General features: G+C 45.1%; 1 long non-coding RNA gene across 5 annotated transcripts in view; it reads right to left on the reverse strand.

The window, feature by feature from the left end:
• The window catches only part of LOC119698844, a 193,687-nt gene that overhangs the window by 161,818 nt on the left and 8,225 nt on the right, over nt 1-23,644 (reverse strand). The gene's annotated exons all lie outside the window — the stretch shown is intronic.

Genomic DNA, 23,644 nt, shown 5'->3' on the forward strand with positions numbered 1-23,644 from the left:
AGCATCTTCTCTGTCGCCAGAACGTAACAGGAAGACAATGCACCTGTCTAGCTGTGTAGAAGAATAATTTAAAGGGGAAAAGAAAAGGAAGGTACACTTGGGTCATTAAATATTGATGAGTAAGATTCATTGACTGAGTGGGAGACAGTAGGATATGGCTTGAAATAAAACCCCATGAGGGCCACACCCCCTAGTATGCCCAGGGCCATCCCTTTAAAGGTAGGACAATTATAATTAATTGAGCAATCTGACAGAAAGCATACATCCACACGCTGGAGCAGAAAGTGACACTGTGCACGGAGCCATCATGGACACTTGAAGGGTTAATACTGGTTCACTAGACCAAGGACAGTAAATTCTGCCTGTGGCTACCACCAGTCTATTGTATTATTATTGCAGGCTTTAGAAACAGCTTTTAATTTTAACCCTTTCCAGCCCTTTCTTCTATTTTCTCTTTATAAATAATTGTCATTGAATAAAATGGCATTCAATCTTCCTTGTCCTACCTTTCAATAATTTCTTTTCACTTTCGGCATTCGGAACACCGTGCAAAAATTAAGAAAGACCCCAAAGAACATGGGCTTCCTTTACCTGTAACTTTTAAGGTGGCCACAAAACTGGGGCCCTTTCATTTTGTTGCGATCAGTCCCCACTCTTTGCTGCAAGGGTGAAGAATCCCGTCCACCACTTACTGGGAAGCGTGATGTGAGTATTCAGAGTTGTGACAAACACACAGAGGGAATGCAGGCAGCCCTGTACCCCTCCAGCCTTGCCGACACCTGCGTTCATCCCCCCGACTCGGATTTTAAGATGACGCGCTGGGAATTGCTCACGCCTGTGAGAGCTGACAAATCAAAGGCGCAGGAGCCGCTGCTTACCTGAAATGCAGAAATCTCACTCTGGATAACAATTCCAGCAATATGCTGAGCACATCCTCAGCCTTAGACGGGCTAAAGAGAAACAACCGATGGAGAAGGGATGTGCAGGGGACAGCAGAGGACTGACTCAGTGACCCAGGAGGTCCTTTCCAATCCTACATTTCTATGTTCATCTGTTCATACTGAAGTTGATGGGAGACATTTCCACCGACTTCAAAGGGCTTTTATCCGGCCCCAGTTTCATTTATTTTCAATATATAGATGCAAGAGTAATGTCACGCATGATTTTCATGAGACTTGCTAATATACAATCAGTTCTGGGAGCAGCAGAATGAACCCAGGTAGATAAATTGTTCATCCCAAAATGCTAAACATGCCAAGACCTGAAAAACGTATCTCCTTGTATCTGACTTGCAGACAAGTCCAGCAGTGCCACAGCTGGATTTCCAGTCATCATTAGCCATAATCAATTACACCAAATAAACTGCCCCATGAAATACAAGGAATAAGGTGAACAAACATTTTTGATCGGGGGGTCAGCTCACTACAAGGCTGGTCCATGTTCCCAGCAGCAAGGAGGAGTGTCCCATCATGAAACCCCTAGCTTCCTGTGCAAGGTTATTTACTGTAAATGGGATATCACCTGCCAGAGAGACAAGACACAAAGTGCTCTGGAAAGGAAAGAGGTGCAGAATCCTAATGTTGGTGGAGACAGAGAGAAAGAAGGAGAACGGGGTGGCTGTATGATTACACATTGTTTTCTCTTCCTCTCTTTTTTTTCAGTGAGCAGGCACTCAGCCTGCTCAGCAGAGTCACTCCAATATGTTATCTAATGGCTTCATCGTTACTTGTGAGATTCCCCATCTGTGGCCAGACTGTGCCACTGCCTCGTTCCGCTGAGCAAGAGAACATTTGCTCGCTCACTCTGATCTGGGGGGACAGGTCTTGCTCTGGAGCAACAAAAAATGAGCTGCTCCTTAGTCAGGTCTGAACCCTTGCACCTAAGTCAGCCTTTGATGAAAGTTTCCTCTGGATTTCAACGCTGCTCTTTACAGCTGGACAATCTGCTGGCTCTCTCTGGCTCTGTCTTTTTTTTTGTTCTTTACACTTGCATCATTCTGATCTATGTGGTGGTCTCATATTTTCCTCCAGAGCTTTGTGCACAGGCCTTGTTTTCAAAGCCATATAGCACAAGCAATGATTTCTAAGCTGCAGTTGCTTCAGGAGGATGGATGTTCAGACATAATCAGTCCATTTTGCTATTTTTTCACCTGTTACACAGTAGCTGCTCCTGCTATTTGGATGCTTCTTTACTCACTTTCCTTTTCAATCTCTTTTGTCCTCATGATTTACTGTAAAACTCTAAGTGATTTATAAAGCATGGAAAAGTGTATCACATCCAGTTTAGTTCTCCTCAAAGCAGAGTCATTTCCTGCTGCTGGGTTCATGGTGCCTCTAAGGAGGATGTTCCACGGAAGGATTCAGCCATGCAGGGGCACAGGTACTGATGACTCCTCAGATGTGGCGGGTCTTCCATGACCAGGACAGAAAAATGACACCACACCATGAGAAAAGAGATGCTCAGGGTGCTGAGATAACCCTGATGTGCATTCAGAGGTCTGATTGCTTTGGGGCTGTATCTGGACCTCAAAACTACATCGGGAATCACACATAGGATCCACAGGTGGCACAGGCCTGACGGAAGAGCAATTCCCAGAGAGTTCCAGCTCATATCTGAAGTCCATCAGTTCATACAGACCTGCAGAATTGCTCTGGCTGACTTCACGACTATCCATCTCATCAGTGGCCACGTATCACAAAGGAAAACTTGTGGTTTGCTGTCACTTACGAGCGTCACCCCCTACAAACGGGGAGAAGAGCACAAGAACGGCAAAGCACAACTGATTTGTTCGGGCACCAGTATTCCAGCGTGGCAAGATATTTTACCTATGGCTGTCACATCCAAATTTAGTGGATAGCATGCTTGCTTTTTATTTGATTTTTAGCAGGTCTCTCCACAATAAATATAGGAGCAGAATGCATAAACAAAGCGCCTGGCACTTACAGTTTATCTTGGTGACGGAAAATTTGATTGATGATAAGTTCAGAAAGTGGCAAATTTTCAACATAGGGCTAAACAACCTTTCATTGCTGATTTTAATTATTTTATGTTTTTTTAGCTCGTTTCCTCTTAGCTGCCTTGTTCCAGTGCTCCATCAGCTGCTGGGTGGGGAAAAAAAAAGCCCTCCCTATTTGTTCCTTATGGATTTTCACTGACCAAGTTGTGTATCATCAGGTTAAGAATTAAATTGAGAACTTTTGCATGTCACATTCTTTCTTCTTGTCTCTTTCCAGGACAGAGACCGTGAGACAGACCTTTCTGCTTGTAAAATGCTAATTTTTAACTTATCCTTGTTACTGCAATACCAAAAGGGTGGAGGGGTGCCGGCACACAAGCAGAATGAGGTAGCTCAGAGGAGATACCCATCAGAGAAGCTCCATTTGTAAAGCAAAGAAGGAAAAAATATTTTACAGAGGGGGAAATTAAAGCACCATCTTGCAGTGGTTTGTGTCCAGGAGCTTCTAGGAGGAGCATGGACAAAGGGCAGGCACAAGCTGGACCCCACGGCTGCTAATCTTGTGCCTTAGCAACAAGACCACTCTCCCTCTGCGCGCAGGCTCGGAGGGAAGAGGGCCAACCTTCTAGGAGGGAAATCCTTGTTGGATTAAGCACTTTGCTTGCTTTCCTCTTCTCACCCCTTCCCTCCTCCAGAGCATGGAGGATGGGGAGGGGGCCAGGTGGTGAAGGAGTGCCTGCCCCCCCTCATTCTCCAGCCCACCCCACGTCCAGCAGGGTCCCGGGGCTCCCCAGCAGCCCCCGGATGCCCGCGCCCCTCGGCCGGGGAGGAGGGATATGATTTGTAATTGCAATATTTTCATTACTGTCTCTTAGTTCTTTGCACACTAATGTCAAGAGCTTTGTCTTTGTAGTGTTATTGGCATTTTTCATCATATTCATGAAGTGTGGGTCAATTTTCTTCAAAAGGCTCACTTCGCCAACTTGCCACAAAGACAGACAGTAATAAATTCTACTAGTGCACAGCGAAGGCTTCGTAGCTGCAAGCAACAATAAAAAGCAATGAGCTGGGTGTCACTAAGTAACTCCAGTTTACACTGCATTTTCTTCTTTTATTGAAAACTCAGAATATGAATTTATTAATGAACACACAGGCCCACTTTGAAGGGGTGTGGGGGGGGCCCGAGTCAATTTATTTGGTATTCACACAGTGTGTGCCTACATTGTATTGTTTCATCATTTTATGGCCAGGCACAGCTTGTTAGGCTGTGGCCCTCCAGAAAAAAGCAGGCTCATATAGCAACACCTTGACGTAGATGTACAGCTGCTTTCACTGTGGCTGTCTCACCTTTAGCCCCGTCTGTCTACTGCCGGCTTTCATTTTCCGCATTCATACATCAATAAGCTTTGCATGCTGACACCTAATTTTGCAGGCTACTTTGGTTATGGAGGCCATGTTTTGCATATCACTACCCACCCCCTTCTGACATCTACTGCCTTTAAAGAGGGAGAGAATAGAGAGAGCACGAAAGAGGGATTCTTTTCTTCTCAGCCTAATCAGAGATTTCTTTATATTTGTCAAAAGCAGATCTGCCAAATCAACTTTAATTGATTCTTCCACAGTTCTCATGTATGATTTTTGAAGGACTGGGCTTGTGTTCCAAGACACAGTGTTGTGTTTCAAACAAATATGAGGTTTCTACAGTAAATCAAATTTGGATGCCAATTAGTTAGCATTTTCCATTCCAATTAAATTTGAGACCTTTCTGATTTTGAAAGACTTGTGTGTCTATGCCTGTGTGCATGTACTGATGTGTGTGTGCCTATCTCTATCTATTTTGGAGCAGCATAAAGATATATACGTATAAAATATTTAATGTGCTCTCGGTGGTCTAATAAGCAGGGAGGGGTTAGAGCCACCCATTTAAATACACATTTTGGAGGATTTTTTTTTTTTTCACCCTGTTTATTTCACAAGGGCTTACCAGCCCATTCTAACCTGTTATGTGACACCACAAAGGTTTTTACTTTCTCAGTCAGGTGGCTAATGTCATTATATCGTTGACAACTCATAAAATGTTATAATCTAATAGGGCTTTCCCTCCCCACACACACATAGTGAAAGCTCATTGCAGCAAAGAAAGGATTAGGGGCAAAAAGCAAGATTAATGTTTAAAAGAATGGAAGCAGGCTGAGTCCAGATAGAATACTGTAGTTTAAAAACAAATGTAATTTGTATATTAAAATGTGTCTTGATCTTCCTAGATTTACTCTAAATAAACCCAGCATACAATACAAGGGATTTCCTACTGGATAGTGAATATTTCAAGCCAAGTCTATATATTTGGGTTGAATCAATTTTTAAATGAATTCCTCCTTTTATGACTAAAAATCAGTTTTTAGGCAGACTCAGAATAGAGAGACTAAGACTGAATCCCACACTACCATGATGGGAAGGAAACAAAAGCTTACTTAGATTAGCTGGAACTCTCATGTGCAATCACAGGCAACCATCAAACTATCCTACACAATATTTGTGCTGTGGACAAGGAATCTTCCCAGCACCCATGGGTCTGGCAGGCACACAAGGGACAAACCTCTCACCAAAAAGTTTTACCCTCCTGGGTCCCCAAAAGAACCTCAGGCCAGCCATCCAGCCAGCCCAGCTCCAGCAGACATCAGGAGCAGGCAAATCCATTTCCATTCATTTCCAAGGACTCTAAACCGCAGCAGTGAGGAATTCACCCTCAGCAAAATTCAGGTGGGAACAAGCACACGCCTGCATTTCTTCGGGAAAGAGATTAATTAGTTTCTTCCTCTTATAAAACATAAATAAAGGAACAAAGACCTGAGCTTGAAAAGGTGAGAAAATCCAGGCGCACTTGGCCAGCAGGGAAAAGCAATAATCTTCAGGTAGCTTGGCGCTAGAACGGCGTGTTTTGTATTCTCTCCTACTACACACAACCACTGGCTACGCCACCAAAAGCAGTAAAATGAGGAATTATGATGGCCATTGAACACCATTCACATATGCAGAGTGTCGCATCCGATGTCAATTAGCGAGCCTGTTTCCATAATTGTTATACAAGGGGAAAATCTACGGTGTTAAACAGCTCTTGAGTTCACGTTTCTGGATGGGCTTTGTTTGGTGGAGTGTTTAGTGCATATGAGGTAAAATCCATGGGAAATCTGCCTGGCACCAGACCTTTGACGGATTTGCCTTGGGAGAGTTTTTATATTCAGTCTAATATGTGTGATTTAGGCTACATTTTTAAAACCAGCTTCTCTTCCTACCTGGGTAAAACCAGGCCTTTTGGGTGGGGAAGCTGCAGATTTGCTGAGATTTTATCGGACTGAATGGGCAGGTTGAGGAGGAAAATTGCAGAGGACTGTGCAAACATTTCCTAACTCTCAAACCAAAAATGTCTCAAGCCTTTTATATAAAATCTCTTGGACTCTGACATTTAGTTGTCAGCTTGCATAAAAACAAAAGGATTCAATGTTGAAATGGAACTAATGTTGAACGTCAAACTGGTCTTTTAAAGGTTTGGGAGTTTTTAACTCTTTAAAAAAAAAAAAAGTCTAAAATGTAATGTTTTGTTCAGCTGATGATCAATTTTCCTTCTACATTTCAAGGTCTGCAATAACCCACCAAATCCTCTACTTATCTCCCATTGTGCTGACTTCTGTAAAAAATGTGGCCCTTCAAGCTACAAAATGATAGAGGAAAATCAGACAACACAAAATAAAGTCTATAAAATCATGAACAGTATAGGGAAAGCAAACAGAAAAGAAGTAGTCATTATTTCTCACGGCATAAGAACCAGGGCACACCCAATTATGAGGCAGCAGGGTTAAAACAGCCCACAAGAAACATTTTACAAAGAATAACTAAATTATGCAACTTAGCGCACAGCAGGTAGAAGAGACCAGGAATACAAATGGATTGTAAACACCATTAGACAAATTTATAGGAGAGTTCCATGGAGCACAATGATCCTGCATGGCCTGTGGATTGGGACCCTACCTGGACAGGGCTTGGGCAGGGAGAGGTCCCTGTCCAGGTATCTCCATCCTGACAACAAGACGGTGACGCCGGGGGCTGTAATGTCACCCTCACAGTGTGAATTGATCACAGTGGCATGTCCTTCCCTGCCTGGAGATGGTAAAGGAAATGGCCAAAAGAAGGCTGCTGGTCTGAGTTTGGAACCTCCAAACCCCAAGGGAATCACTACACTGCCGAGTGCATGCCAAGCCCTTGATCCAGACCACACGTGCAGCAAAAACAATGGCCCTGATGAGCGATTATGTGCTTTTGTCTGGAAAGCCTCCCACCAAGGTGCACTCGTGTGTCTGGTGTGCAACAGGGCTGTGGATTAAGCTCTTTGTGTGTTTGTCACTTTAGGGGTATTTAATTGCAGGGTAAGTAGAAACAGGGAAAATTAAAAGAGGGCCACAGGCTGGTCTGACGGAGGTGGCAAGAAGTGCCCTGTTCAGCAATAGGAGCAGGCACAGGGAGTCAAGATGGGCACATAAATGCGGCTGACATGAGCTGTCTTTAACTGCTGGCAAAGACCAGAACAGAAGTTTTCAACCATTTCTTGATTTATGGACCCTTACACTTCCAACGGAGAGGTGATCACCTGTAACAGTGAATTAAAGCCTCCCGACAATAGGAGTTTTTCTACTGCCTTTCAGGCACCCTTTAGGGACGTGGCTCAGAGACCCTCTGGGACATCCAGCCTCACTGGAAACCTACTGGCATAGGAACGAGCAAAAGGGCAGGAATAGGCAGTGTCCGAGATTGGGGGTTAGATTTGCCATCCCATCTCCATTTCCTGTCTAACTGTGGAAAAAGAATAATTTTTAAAAGTCTTCATTTTCCTTCACAGTTTTAAGGCTAAAAAGGACTATTAGATCATTTATTCTGACCTTTTACATCTACAGGCCATCACACTTCCTCCAGTTTACGAGTACCTCCATAAAATAGGAGCCCATATTAATTTCAATCACCACTGAGGGAAATAAACCTGCTCCAGTCAGGAAAGGATCTCTCTGAGGTTTGCCACTGTTCACACTCTCACCATTCACATCCTTTCTAATTAATGTACTCTTTTCCCTCTGTACATCCATGAATGCGTTGTTAAGATACCGGGAACAGGAGCTTAAATGACAGTGGCACCCCATTTTGGCCACATTTTACATAGTAAAAAGGATTCCAAATGGAATGACTTGGACAGCCTAGCCAGACAAGGGAAATAAAAGCACCCACAAAAAAAATTTTTTAAGGGAGAAATCCCAGTTCTCCCCAGGCCTCATAAGCCCAAGGAGATTAAACGACTGGTCAAAAGTCACTCCAAAGTTTGTGGCAGAGATGGAGCTGAAACCTACTTTCTCAAGTCAAATCCAGAGTTTTAATCACCAGAACACCCTTCCTCTCCCTTCATTGCTTTCATTTATCATTTCAGGCTAGGCAGACTATATCGAAATGATGGCTTTGTGAAGCATAGAAACACAGTTTTACGGGCAATAAACAATAAATATGAACCTGAGAGACATCTCCGGGAAACCTCCATATACCAAAAATGAGTCAGTCCCTTTTTCCCTGTTTTTTTTTTCCCCTACAGAAGATGGCAAAACCCCTTTCCCTTCGCATCCTGCACCTCTTTGGCGGGCCGAGCGCAGTGCCAGCGCGGCGGCCGCGCCAGGTCCCCTGCCCGGCGCACTGGCTGCGGGATGGCAGCGAGCTCCCCTGCTCCCTGCCAAGACGACAAAGTCCTGGCTGGCTCGGCCGCCGCCTCTGCCAGCCTACCAGGGGATCGGCTGTGCCGTTCCATTTAAGCGCTGCTCACTAATTATTAACTGTGGGCTCGGCATTCAGGGCGCAGACAATGGGATCAGCCAGGCACCGCTCCACGGGCGGGGGCGCACCGCACTCGGCACGGGCTCCTTTCTAATTATTGTGCACTGGAATCGGTCCTGGAGAGGAGAATTGAAAAGTATATAAATTTCTGATTAATAACCATAAGGGCTTGCTTTTTTGTTTGGTTTTTTTTTTTTTGGTTGGTTGGTGGTGCTCTGGGTTCCCCCCCACAGGAACCTAAATGTTCTTCCTGTAACACCAGAACCTGCACAAACTTTAAAAATCCCCAAGAGAACATATTTTGGTTTACAGGACTACTCCACAATAACAATGAATTATGCAGAGTTGAGCCCAAAACCTATTTCTGGATCCAGAGAGAGACTTTGAGGGATGATGGATGATCCTGTTTTATGGCACCCCTGAGAAAGACATAAACCTCTCCCCAGGCTGGAAGGGCTCTGTTGTGGACTGATGTCCAGGCTTCAAAGTTTCAGGCCTCTGCTTGGTGCTACATTCTGCTTTGTGTAAAGGCCTAACTCCTGTGGTATCTGTGTTACCTCCTCTCCCAAGGGATTTGTCCAAGGAAGGGTTGTCTTTATCTCCTCTGGCATTTCTGTCCCACTGGCTCTGTTGCTTTTGAACTGCTCAACTACGCACTGGACAAGGATTGCTGTGAAAGCGGCTCCATGCTCATTCAGAAATTAGGTGCATCTTAAGGTGATTTTCCAAGATGTTTCCTTTTTTCTAACAGCATTTTGATAAATGTATTTCCATTTCAGAGAGACATTGTGACAATTTTGTTCAAAATAGAAGGAGGAGGGGGAAAAAATTAATGAGGGTCATCTGAAAATAATGTTTCATCCTGGAAAAGCTTTTTTCAATGTAACAGAATCCTTCATTAGGCTCTATGAGGACACACCTCAGATAGGAGCTGGAGCCTCTCTTCCCATAGTTTTCCCAGCCGTGGAAACACATGATTTGCATTAGGGACAGGGGACAGCATCCTGTGGCCTCACCCCCAGGGGTTCAGTGTTGAGGAAGCAGCATCCCCACCATGGGCTGACCAGCACCCTGGGGAGGCAGCAGCTCCTCTGTAATACAGAGCATGTGAGCAGGGGCTATCATGAGCAGGGATAAGGAAAAACACATGCTGGAGCAGGTGCCAGGGCAAGGATTAGAGAAAATGTGCTGCTGTATCTCACAGAGCAAGAGCACGTCAGGGTCTGAAAGTGAGCGCAGCCCTTTGGTGTGGGAGCCCCGTGCTGCACCTGCAATGAAGCCTTTCCTGCAAATGGAGACATCAGAAGGAGATGACATTCCCCAGGGGATGGCAAAATGTTATGTGAATCACACCCGACTCCACTCAGAAACATCTCTCTTAGGTCTGAGTGGAATTCTCTACCAAAGGCATATATTTTTACATTAGGATCTCTTTTTCTTTCACTTTCAATACCTTGGAAGTGCTTTTTCACTAAGCAGTTATTAAAAAGAAAGAAGATGTAGTCTTGTACCTGAGTAATATTTCTTCCCCAATCTTTCTCAATTTAACCAGATGACAATCCCTCCTCTTCTTCCTCAAGCCTTCCAGTTTTGAGCCTAGACACATTTTGACTGAGTTGCCAGTGCCTCTGACACTCCACTCTGCTCCCACATGGACCAGCGTGCAGCAGAGACCCCCAGTTCACACAGGCTCCCTGCTCACCTCTCTCCCAGGGCTCTGCTGGGAGGAGGGAAGAGCCCCCTAAAATGACAGTAGGAATTGTTGGTTCCTTTTCAGGCTCCACCAGGCTCTTACAGCCACGATTCCTCACATCCATCTGTGGCAAGGCATTGTGGGGTATTGTGTTTGACTCTCAACAAACTGTGTTGCTAGGACGACGTTTATTATGATACATAATGTGAATAAAGGATGAAACTGTACACAGCGTGCTGATTTGCTATAACTGTCATCTGTGATGATAGTCTCTAGTTTATACCTCAAATGAATTTTGCATGGATGGTACCGATGCTACCGAGTGCTGCAGAGGTGTATTTTACAAAGCTGCCTGGGCCTGGCATGAAGATCATGCCACTTTAAACAGCGAATCTGTTATTGTGATGTTTGTGAGAGGAGAACAAGTGGGAAAGTCACTTTCAAGTGCAGCTCAGTGCTCTTTTAATGAGGAATGGGGTCTTCTTCAGAGTCAGCCAACTACTGAGGAGGAGCTGACACCCTTAGTAGTCAACATCCTCAAAACAGCTGACAGCTCCAGATAAATCAGTTTGTGTACTTCCTCCCCTTCTCATATCACCTGTGGTGACAGGAAAGCACTAATTTCCTTTGAGAGGGAGAGAGATGGATGCACGCGTGCATCCTGGGCATGTTGATCCTTCAGTGTAAAATTAACAAAAACAGAGGCCAGGGAGAGCTGGGAATAGGCACAGCACTTTGCCAAGAGGAAGACTCTGCTGTGGTATGGCCCCATATTCATCATTTGGTAATTTATAAATGTGCACACAGCAGAGCCACGTTGCATCAGCCCCTGGAAGGAGCAGCTGTGACAAACGGAGTGCGTTTGGTCACCCCACTGTCCAGTTCACAGCCATAATCCTCCTCCACACAGCAGAGGACTGCACACCCAGGGGGCCAGCACAGAGTGTGTGACATTGCCCGCGTGCACGGGTGGCACTTGGGCACAGTGCTGGGTCCTGCAGGTGGACACAGCCCAGCCCTGCCTGTACAGCCACCTCAGAGGAGTTCTCCGACACTCACTACCCTTGAAGAGGATCATCCCAGTGAGAGCAAAAGCAAATCCTGTTTAGTTGATTATTCCAAAGGAAAAGGTGCTGAAATGCTGCTGTTGCAGATGACAGTCCCAGTGCCACACCTGAAGAGCCTCGTGCCTGGGGCCTGCAGCACCCTTTGGGGTTGATCAGGAGGCACTCGCTTGTTTATCAGTCACTCGCAATCGATGGGGAGTTAAGTACTGCCTGTACCCTCTTGCACAGACAATCCTCGCCGCACACTTCCTGAATTCATTACTCTGACGCTGCCACAAGGCTGAATGATGTTGTAAAAATTAGATACTCCGGGCTGTGAAAAGCACTGTACCCTCCTTGGAAAGGAGCACACCCGGAAAACCCCTCAGATAAAACCGCAGAGGGATTTCTCCCGGTAGGCAATGCAGCTCACAACTCTCCCCTGGGCCCAGAAGCCTCTCGTGGCAGTTTGAGCAGGGCTGGCTGCCATTCGTTTTGTGCCATTACTTCTGAGAGTCAGCTCATCCCACCCTCTTCACTGAGCTGCCACGTTTCCAGAGACAGGCTCTGACACGAGCTCAAACAAGGCAGAAACAAAAGACACCCAACCTGTTTACTGGAATTGAACCACTCACTGTGACCCTGTTCCAGGGAGGATCTGCCCCAAAAACCAGACAGGCACTGTCCAGGCCTGAAGAAAAGCTGCCTCCCCTGCCTGTGCTCAATGCACGCAGTATTTCAGCTGAATTTAAGAACCCCTCTCTTGCACAAAGACCTTTCAATGAAAAGAAAAAAAAATAAGAAAGAAAAACCAATCAAACCAGACTTTAAAAATATAGAGGAGGATCTGAGTTTCTAAGGTCTCAATTTCTGCCTTCCTAAGCTGACAGGAACCTCAGTGTTGCCTTGATGCATTAGGTCACGTTAGTTAAATCACTGACCATCCCATCATTCATGAAACGGGACACGACTGGGCTCAGATGAGACAAGTCACAGCAAAAATGTCTAAAAGGGGGGATTTGCCTGACAGCCATTTTAAAAACACTTGTAGGTTTAGATTTTAAAACAAATACGTATCACTGTATATGCAAACACAGAACTATAAATATATCTATACATGCATGCACGTGTGCACACACATATGTATAATCACATACATATGCTCCAGTGGTTTTCCAGCTAAACTGCTGCCATGTGTTGTACATTATCCCAGGGCACCGAGCAGAAAGGCTGAAAGCTACCTCTGGGGCAGGGGATTTTGAAGCCAATTTCTCCCAGACCAGAAATCCACAAAGTCACTCCGTGCACGGGCCCTGCTGCCCACAGCCCAAGCACAGGCAAGTTCAGCAGCACAGAGCCCCACAAAACCAACAAGAACATTTTGCTCACCCCTGAGGTTGCTCAGGAAGTGCTAATTCCTGCTTGGGTGGTGCAGAAATGCACCTCTCTGAGCAGAAGGACTTGCTTCCATTGCAGTCTCATAGAATCTGAGTTGTTTCTCTCTTGTATCATTGAGTGTTTCAGTGGAAAAGCTCTTTTGTGTGTGTAAATAACTATTAGGTGCTATTTTTTTTATAAGCAAAGAAAATTCATAAAATAAAGCAGACAGAATTCATTTATATGAAAAATAGAGGGATTAAACATAGCCAATAAATTACAATAAACTGTCCACACTGAACAATGCTACCAGATGACCATAATGGAGATCCACTGCTCTTGTGCTTTTATTAAAAGAACAAAGCACTGCAATTAAATGTAAAATCCGGTAATATGTCATCGTACCTTAAGCATCCTTTTCTCATTCATTGAACACCGTCCTCTGATTTAATTGAAGCCCCGGTCCCTTTGAGACAGCAATAGTCCTTACTCTAGGCCAAGTTTAGCATTTCATTATTTAGTAATCTGAGATGGAGTCATGCTATTGACTCTCAAGCAATCCTCTTTGCTTCTTATAACAAAAAGGATGCCCACAGAAATAATTGATACCACATTCTACTCTCTAGTAAATCGTCCCTTAGTGGATTGTGAAAAGAGGTTTTTGATTTAGACTTAAGAATAACAAAAGTTGGGTATATTTTTCACTGATGACCCCCATATGACACGTCCATAACCCCTTTCACAGCAGGAATGTTGGCCTAAAGGCATTTTAGCAGCTAAAATGAGTGACTAGAGGCTTTCCAGGTTTTGTTATATATATTCGGTATATAAGTGATGCCTTCGTAGAGGAAAGTCATTTTTTTCTATAGAACAACTCACTGTAGACCTGATCCGGGCAAGAGCTGACACTTCCCTGCCTGGCATCAGGCAGCCATCGGTGCTTAGCACCTCGTAAAGGCAATCAGCAACTTGCAGATTCATTACAGCTCCGCAGGCTGGAAATGGGCTGGAGCAGCACGGGCTGTTTTCTTTGGGAGGTGAAACAACCCAGGTGAGTCAGGGACCGGATCCAAAATAACCCAGGTGAGTCAGGGACCGGATCTGAGATGAGGTCCCCACGTCCCCAGAGGCAGGAACAGCATTAACGAACTTCCCAGCTCTGAAACACCCTTGCCTCCTGGAAATCTCGGTTACGCTCTGGCCTTTGGGATTTCCATCCCTCCCTGCAGACCGCCCACGAAGGGGTGGTGCTGCAGCCGCAGCCCCAGCTGCTCAGCCGGCTGCCCAAGCCTCCCCAGAACTGCCCACGCAGGAGCTCCCCTGGTGACAGGGGTGGTGGTCACTCCTCTGTCACCTCCCCAGAGGCAGCCCCGCAGCTTGCAGAAAAGCCACGGATATCCTGCAGGTCCCTCCTGCAGTGCTGCTCGGGGATGTCCCCAGCCACAGTCACTGCCAGAGGGCTGCCAGGCACAGTCCACTCTCCTTTTCATAACACTCTGCTTGCACAACTGAACGGGATGACAACGGATCCAAGGATCTCCTGACTTCAGACACTTTGCTGGGACACCAGACCATCCCTCCCTCCCTCCCCTCGCTAATTCCTGCCAGCACTTTGTGGTCCTGGAAGGACTTTGTGCAGGGACCCCACTACCAACCTCTCCTCTTCACCATCACACAATTGTTCTCCTCATCTTAGAGTTGGTTATCCCAGAGGAGACCTAGGAGGGCAGCCAGGATTAGGACACCAGGGAGGACCTATCCCATGTACAGACCTAGGAGGGCAGCCAGGATTAGGACACCAGCCCTCCCACAAACCAGTTCACAGGTCAAACAGAAAAGATTTTACCCCAACACCTCCCTGCTTCTGTGCTCTGGCACCTCCTGCTCCCTGGAGCATCAAAACCATGAATTTTCACTGACTCTGAAAGCCCAGTGGTCAAAACTGGCTGTTTTTCATCTGGAGATCTGCGCCATCATTACCAGGCAATGCCAACACGAAAACCAAGCTGGGGGGACCAAGTTCCCCCCACCAAACTCGCAGGGTTTCCATTAATATTAATGGGAATTACACAGGTGTATTGGGAAATGGCCCCCTCGCAGGGCTGCAAGTCTCACGGCCCTGACCTACGCCCATAAGCCTGCACTCAAACTCCTCTGTCTGTAATTCTGTAATCTACTTGGCATGTTAAGCATTTCAAATTAAAAAGTGTCAGGGTCAGAGCCAAAACAATGCATTATATGGGATAAGATTTTAATTCAGCCGGTCCTGGGAGAGACGTGGGGAAGGAGGAGAAATTCATGCCAATTATTTTGCATTTTGGGAGAGTTATTTGACTGTAGGACCAACCCATAGCAGGGCACTGTTCAGCGAGTTTTGTTTTGTTTGTTTGCTTCTCTTCTCCCAGTACTCAAATTATCTCCAGGTCCTTAGATCCATTAGACTAATTAATATTAAGAACATATGCATATGCAAATTAGGCCATGGTGCCCATATATTTCACTTTACGTGACAGCTTGAAGTGTAGTTGTGTGAGTCAATCAAATGCCATAAATTTGCTATGCACAAAAGATCATTAATATTAATTGGGGCATGGGCACTGTGCAGTAGCCCATGCCACCATTAGAAATGGACCCCTCGCTTTAATTGTTCAGCAAATTCCTTTTTTCCTTTATTTACTTTTCTAATTTTGAATCAGTACCTATGGCCTGATTAAAATATGTATTTTTTTTCCCCAGGTAGTCTACAGAACAGCATCAGAATTGTATTAAAAAATACCGAGCAGACCTTTTCTAAGACAGATGGCACACAATGAGGTTAAAAAAAGTATCTTGAGATCCAACCAGCAAGAACAAAAAAAAAAAATTGCTTGCATTGTTGTTTTCATTATCTTGCTTCTGTCATTTCATGAGCTTTGTATCTTGCAAGGAAAGAAAGAAGGGAGAAAAACTGTGAAATTAATCTTTTGTGCATGGCCTGATAAAGAAGAGACATGCTCAGACAAAAGATAGACTGAGAGAAGGTACCGTGATTGATGACTAAAGTAAAGGTGTCAGAAGAGTATTATGTAAATTACTGGAGGCACAGACCATTTCAGAGAGAATGAGAGGGAGAGGGGAAGCCAGGGAGAGAGAGAGAGAAAAAAGGACTGCAGAGTCGATGTCACCAAGACACTGGTCCCCAAGCGCCAATTTCTTGCCATCTTTCATCTGCTCAGACAAGCTCACCTCACTTTCTATTTGGTTTGCACAATGTAACAAAGGAGGAAAAAACCTGTCAACATTAGCATGAATACAGCCAAAAGCGGGGTTCGAGCAGGCAGAGCCTGAAGTGAGGCAGCAAGACGGGAACTTTAAGGCAGCCTGATGCTCCTAGGTGAGCCTGATCCCCTCTGTTGTTTGGTGCCCCTTCTGCTCCTCTGCCCCGGCAGATCTTTAATCCCATCCACGCCCTCACGCTGGGCACAGAGAGAAGCATGGACAGGCCAAGCTCTGCCAAACTCCTCCCAGGAAAGCCTTTTCTCACTATGGACACAGCCACACACGGTGGCTCCTGGCCACACTCACATGAGGCCCCAGCACACCCCATCTCGGGACAGAACTTAGCCAATGCCTGCCACAGAATTCCACAAGGGCTCAATGAAAGTACAGCCCAGATCAACTTATACCAAGCAAAAATATGTTTGGTCTCCCATTCGCTGTCCTTCTGGCACAGAACAGCCCCTGGGTTTCACATCCCGAAAGAATGATGCAGGTAATACCATGGACAGTAAGAAACCATTTTTATACTTCTACTTTTTGGAAAAAAGAAAAAAAAAACTCCAAAGGAAAAAGCAAAACGCTTTCAGGAATTTTTCCCTTCATTCCTGACTATATGATTAATCTGGCTCCTGTCTGAATTTCACCTCCGGCAGATCTTTGCTCCTATTTAATTTGATCCCTGGCTTTTATTCAAAAACTTCATTTTCCAAGGAATAAACAACTACAAATGGTCACCTATCACCTCCATGGTAACAAGTGAAATGAGCATTCAAGGGGAAGAAAACACTAAACTGGCATTTGATGAAATGCACGGTTCCATGCCGCAGGTACTCCCGGTACGCCGGGCTGAAGGTACACGGTGCCCTTCTACATCGACTGATTACCCTGATCCCTGCCCTGTAGAGAGAATCCCTGCTTTTAAAAAGGGATAGCAGAGGGAAACATGAGTGGAGAGGCTGGAAGTGCTCATCTGCCCTGTCTCTCTGTGCTCTGACAGCTCAGTGAGGGCATCCCTCAGCCTCATCTTTCCCGTGCAGCCGGCCGCAGCGACCGGGGCTGGGCTGGGTGGATTCCCTCTGCAGCGGAGTAGGATCTGCTGTGTGGATTGCACCCTCCCTGCTCCCCTCGCTGCTCCTGCTGCCCAGCACTGGGATGCTGCACGGCGTGGCTGGATCTGGGGCAAAGATGGCAATCCTGGCACGGCTCCTGGCAGGAATCACTTCAGTGCGGAGAGTGAGTGTGCAAATAAAGCTGCTTTCCAACTTCCTTCCTTCAGAATCAATCAGCTGTCACATGGCTTTCATTTTGAGTGTTGAGAGACATTAAAATGAGATTTAATAATAAATTGCTTCAATTTTGCGTGCCTTCTAAATTCTGTTGGCCAGGCAGGATAGCCCATGGAAAAAGCATTCAGTCCTTCTCATCAAATTTTTCTTTTTTTTTTCTTTTTTTTTTTTGTATCATGAGTGCAACAGTTGGAAAAATTTAGAATCCAAAAAGGCAGCTATTTCTATGCCTCAATTTGCCCCTTAAAGAGTGAAATGATAAAACGAGGAGAAAAAATAGATGTTCTGGGCACCAAGCTCTGTGCAAATCAGTTCTTAAAGTATCAGTGAATTCATATTTTAAAGAATACTTTAGTTTGGAAGATTGAAATTCTTTTAAAGAAGAAACTCTCAAAGGAAGTTGTCATTTTAGGCTGCACAAACCAAAACCCTTCCAAAATCAGGTGCTTAGAAAAAAAATTGAAGCACTTTAATAATTTAAATTGCTCCCCTTTGCACATGCCCAGAACCCAAATCCCTTTTCTAACTGAAGTGCTTATATAAAAATTTGACAGCTCTTATAATTTTAAATTGCTCTACACTGAGTATGCCCAGAACCTCGATCACTTCCAAATTCAAGGGCTTATAAAAATTTGAAGCACTCCAATAATTTTAAATTGCAATGCACAGTGCAGAGTGATTTAAAATTATTGGACTGCTTCAATTTTTTTAAAAGGTCTTCAATTTGGAAGTGAGTCAAGCAGCATTCTAATACAGTAGTTTAAGACATACTGTATTGATGTAAAATTTAACATCTAAAAATAATGAAAATTAAACCGAATACACTGTTTAAAAAGTGAGGACGAGTTTCCTAAACAGACCTAGGAAATCCAGGAAACCACAGCCTCGGGCTGGTCGGTCCTGCTTGGTGGAAGAGTCAAGAGTCAAGGAGGACACGCCTGGGACATCACCACAGACGTAAGGTCAGCTTCCATCCTTGGGTTGGACACCACGAAAGCCCTCCTGGGAGTGCTCAGAGAAAGGTCTGGAGCAGAGCAGAGCTGGGGGTCCCCACGCTGAGGGAATCCTAGGCCTGGCAGCCTGGCATGAGAAGGCATGGCCAACAGGAATCTCTGCACCCTCAGGGGACATTTGCCCCTCCAAGGCAAGCCCTTCTGCTTCGGGAGGTGCACAGGAGTAATCTCAGAGGGGTTGGAGCTCACGCCGACTTCCCTGAGGGCGGAAGAGCCATGGCAAAGACTGGATGGGGCCCGTGGGTCCCCTCCTGCAGGGGAGTGGGTTTGGACTCCTTACAGATCCGCTGGTTAGAGACCAGCACGTTTCTGGATGGGGTTTCTGTTTCCTCTCAAACCATATGCTCTCTAGTGGGGGCTCACAGCAAGTGTCCCACGCAGGGTTCAAAGCACTGGCTCCCCACTGCTTGGCTTCATGAGGAGTGGAAATACATGATTTCCACTAGGTTTAATGTTAGGCACTGGCTCTGTGTGTAAGGCTTTTTGGCAGCTATTTGCTTCCCTTTAAAATCTTTCCCTTTTTTGGAGGTGATTTATATTAATAAACTGTTTCGGATCAGAATTGGCATGATATGTAAAACCCATGCCTGTTTGGTATTTCTGTTGTGTATGCTTAATTTGAATGGGGGGAGGGAAGAAGACAACGCTGTTCAGCTGGCTGGGAGTCTTTTTTTTTGTTCCAGACATGCAAGTTCTTCTCAGGAGTCAACTATAACTGTTAGGGAGAGTTTATCTTTAAAAATCAGTTTTGACATCCTGAAGATAGGGAAAGAAAAGAGACTTCAAGTCACCACATTTTGCATGCATTCATGAACATCTGCAATATAAAATTGTTTCTCAACAGGGGCTGGGCTCCATTTCATCTTATAACAAGTTGGGGATCTCACCTATTTGCAGCTTTTTCAGCCTGTTTGATGGTGGGGACACCGTGTCTTTGGCTGCCAGCTTCGTTTTGAATGTGGGGTCTTGTGGCCTTCCCTGTTGCCTTTTGCTTCTTGCTAAGTTAAAACTCACAGGAAATGACAGGAAGAGTCTTTATGCCTAGCTTCAGGCTAATAAAATTTTGATTATTTTCCATTCCAACAGAGCATACTTGGACATTGAGAGAGATGGCACCTAGGGCAGGGCAGGTTCTGATGTGAATCCCTGGAAGAGAGAAACCGTTCAAGTATGGATCAGCTGGAGTGAGTCACACAAGGAAGTTTGGGTGGGAAAGCCAAGCAGAGATGCTTTCAAAACAGGGGAGCCCCTTAAAAAAGTAGGACCAGCCAAGGAAGAAGGAAAATGACTCTGCAGGAGGGATCTCCCTTATAATATACTGCGGGCCAGTAAACAAATGTTGTAACTTTTCCCTCCAGGTCCATGAAGCTTTTTTCTCATTTTTTCAATCTGTATCACTCTGGTCAGAATAATTCATTCTGTGGGGCAGGGTGAGAGCACTTTCCCACTGCAGAGGGTTACAGATAAATGGTGTCCTCCTATGGCCCTGCATGACGAACTTTTACACAATAGACTCACAATTCATCTCATAAAAAGTATCTGCTTTGGAAAAAAAAATGGTGCAAAGAGGTTTTATTCAATAGGCTGTAATGGTGAGCTGTCATGGTCTATCAGGTGGATAATGTGCATCTTAAAATACTGTGTAAATACATATTTCTATAATAGCCTGTTACATTTCCAAAGGAGCCATCACAGGCTGCATTTGAAGTGAGAAGGAGCTTATAGGAGATGGGCTCTGGTACTCTTTTGCCTCAGCAGGAGGTGGGCAATGACAATTTTTCCTGAATTAGTGAGGAAAAATATTATTTTCTGATTCAAATGAATAATAAAAAACAATGGAAAGAAGCAGCTCAGAGAACTTTGTCTGGAAGGAAGGAAGGTAAGTGTTAATGTGATGAGAGCACTGAAGAGAGCTTTGCTCTCTCCCACAGTCAATGTATTTCCTTGCTCCCCAGCTGAGACAGCAGCATTACATGAATGTTCTCCGTATTTTCTTCCCAAGAGCTGGCACAATTATTTGTTGTGAATAACATTCATAGGAGCTTTGATCCTGAAAATCCCAATGTATGAGAGCAGCCAGGCACCTGAAAGCAGCAGCAGCAGCTTTTTATATGGCACAAGCATATCCCAGAGTCCTACATATGTACTTGTTACTGAAAAATAATTATTAATACGGTGCCTGATTAGACAGTTTTGCTGGCTTGCAAGGAGCTGGGTTGGATTTCTGGCCACTTATGATGTGTGACTTGTGATAAAAGTCAGGAATAAACTCTTGGTTTCAGCTCCTAGAGAAAGCTGGCTTTTTCAAAGCAATGGATGAAGATCCAAAAGTGATACAACATACAGGGAAAGGGGGTTGGAAGTGCTGGAACTTCTCCTGAAGAGAAGCAAGCCGTGGCTACGGTGGCCACATAAACAAAACCAAGAAAGATCACATGTTTCTGCTTAAAAAATACAAGTGACTCAGTTTGATTCACCCAAATATGTTTTTACCTCAGAAAACTAAAAGACCCTGCCCAGCTTTTCCTAAAAAAGCCATGAGCTGAACTGCAAATCCAGCCCTTGCTTTTCCCTTCCTCCTCCTCCTCCACAAACCACCACGTGTGACCCTCTGCCATGGGCTGTGCCCTGAACACAAAGACCCCTGAGCCAGACAGCAGCAGAGTGAGGGCCAACCAACAGCCTTCCCTTCTCTGCCTATTTGCCCATATTTTGGTATTTACACTCTGTGCCATCCCTCACACTCAGCACATATATAATCCTTTACTGTAGAGCTGGAAAAGGATTCTCTATTATTTGCAATTATTTCCTAATTTGGCCAATATGAGAGGTTATTGCTGCTGAAAAGAATGAATAAAAGCATATCTGAGACAAAAAAAGTGCTAGTAGTAAAGTTTAAAAAGAGCACAGATGAAGATTAATAACCTCAGCAGTCGGGGCCTGGAGTACTTAAAACAAGTAAAAAGACATTACAGAGCAGGAAAATGGAGCCAGCAGGAACTTTTGTTATGACACCCAATGCCACATGCAACTTCTCAGGTCACTCAGAGCTCACTCTGCGAGCACTCCCAGCAAACCTGCCCTGATGTCAAGGAAACAGGGTTGATTTATAACTTTTTTTTTTTCCCCTTGCAAAGCTTTAGGTGAATGTGTTCACTGACTTATCTAAAAGTCACAGGGAAATTTAGGCAGTATAATCTCACAAATGATGGAAGCCTGCAGGGGGAAAAACCCCAGGGCTCACCATTCAAGGTGGAAAAAAAGCAGTTTGGGTGCAGACTGCGTTTGTGGAGGACCACTGAGTTGATAGAGCCTTTCAGCTGAGTTCAACACTCTTTGGCTTGTGGCCCAAGCAGGTGAACAGCAGCTACCACACCAACACCAGTCCAAGACCACCCATCCAGACAAGGGTGGAGAGGGGAGGCCACACTCATGGAAACCAGGGGTCTGTGTGTCAGTGCTGATGGCTGTAACCAACAATTCTTCACCTGTTGGGGTACAAACGCAGTAGAAGGTTAAGCAGAAGGATGCAGAGCTACTGTACCTGCTCACATGAGTGCCAGAAAAGGCACAGACCCCTAAATTCCAGACTCACTCCTAGAAAAGGAGTGGGCACACACATTTGCACCCCCAGAACAGCTGCCAATACTGCACAATAAAGCAATTAGGACTCAGAAGAGCCGAGGTAAAAAGGCAATGGAGAGATGATTAAAAATACTTTGCTAAGGAGAAAACAGTTTTAGTCACATGCATACTGAGATGTCACCATTTAATAAAATGACAAAAACTATCTATCACATATGCATGAACACAGAACAATATAAAGAGGTTAACAGAAATTGATGGCATCCCGGCTTTAATTTTACACTGAATCGGAGTCTTTGGTGATTGAAATAGACAAAGATGTATAGGGTTATCTTGGTGAAGAGGCTTTGCTAATTACTGGCACTTGTCATTTCTCCATAGCTTTATCTAAGTCAGGAAGGCTAACTAGCTCCTTTTCCCCAGTGTGCATTGTTTGTTCAGTGGGCTTTGTGCTGAGAAAGCCTTTTTCATAACTGCACCTCATTATTAACGGGTTCATAAATAAATGAGTCCTAATATTTTCCTCAGTTAGCATTTATGATAGGGACATTTGGACTACAAAAGATTACACTTGTCTTTAATAAAAATAGGCACTTATACATGAAGCCTATTAGGGCGCTTGTTACGTTGAAGAGGAGGAGGAGGAGGCAGAAAAAGGGGAGGGGCAGGATTATAAAAACACTCTTTATAGCCCTATCATATTTTTCATGTGATTTTAGTAGCTATTTATTATCTCACATTAGCTAATTGTGGCTCCAACCTGAAATGGATTTCTGGATTCCTCTCTCTGACCAGAGGTTTGCCATACTGCAAGTTCTCAGACCAGTCAGGCGCACACTATCAACTAGGCAAACACTTGGAAAACTGCAATCTTCTGGAAAAATAAGTTGGCATGAGACAAAATGGAGCACTAATGTGCAGCTGACACTCAGGTGTGGAGCTGTCCATTCCCAGATTTGACAGACTTTTTCTTGGGATGCAGCTCAACTCACTGCAGAGGTCAGTACCAAAGCTGGAAATCAGCTGCAAGGCTGGGGAGGGGCCCATTTGAGGAAGGTCAGGACAGCTGCATGAGACAGCAGAGATCTCAAACTCACAAGATCTCTTCCTTTACATCCTCCCCTCCTCCCTTTCCAGGAGGCTCATCCCCAAAATGCCACCACCCCGTGCCAGGACAAGTGACACAGAGGCAGCTGGCACGGGGGACATGCTGGCACAACAGCAGGAGCAGACCCAAACCAGCCACAGCCCGGAGCAGAGTTCCAGCCACAATGCCATCTTGTTTCATGCTCTCAGCTCTGGGAATGGTGCCTCCTGCCCAGCCCACCTGCACCTGCTGCAGGTCCACACTGCAAGTTCACTGCAACTCATGTAGATGGAGCCAGAAGGGCAAGCAAATATTTGCTAGGAGACTCTCCCATGGGATTGGTTTTGCAACTCCTCATGGCCAAATCTGCCTCTTCCCTTCCAGCATAAACACTAAAATGCTGCCATCTCCCCGTTTTTTTCCCAGAGGTTTCTCCTAGGATCAGGCCTGCTGTTAAGCTTCAGAGTGTTTTTTATTAGTG

The sequence above is a fragment of the Motacilla alba genome, chromosome 3 (genome assembly GCF_015832195.1).
Source record: "Motacilla alba alba isolate MOTALB_02 chromosome 3, Motacilla_alba_V1.0_pri, whole genome shotgun sequence".
Taxonomy (NCBI): domain Eukaryota; kingdom Metazoa; phylum Chordata; class Aves; order Passeriformes; family Motacillidae; genus Motacilla; species Motacilla alba.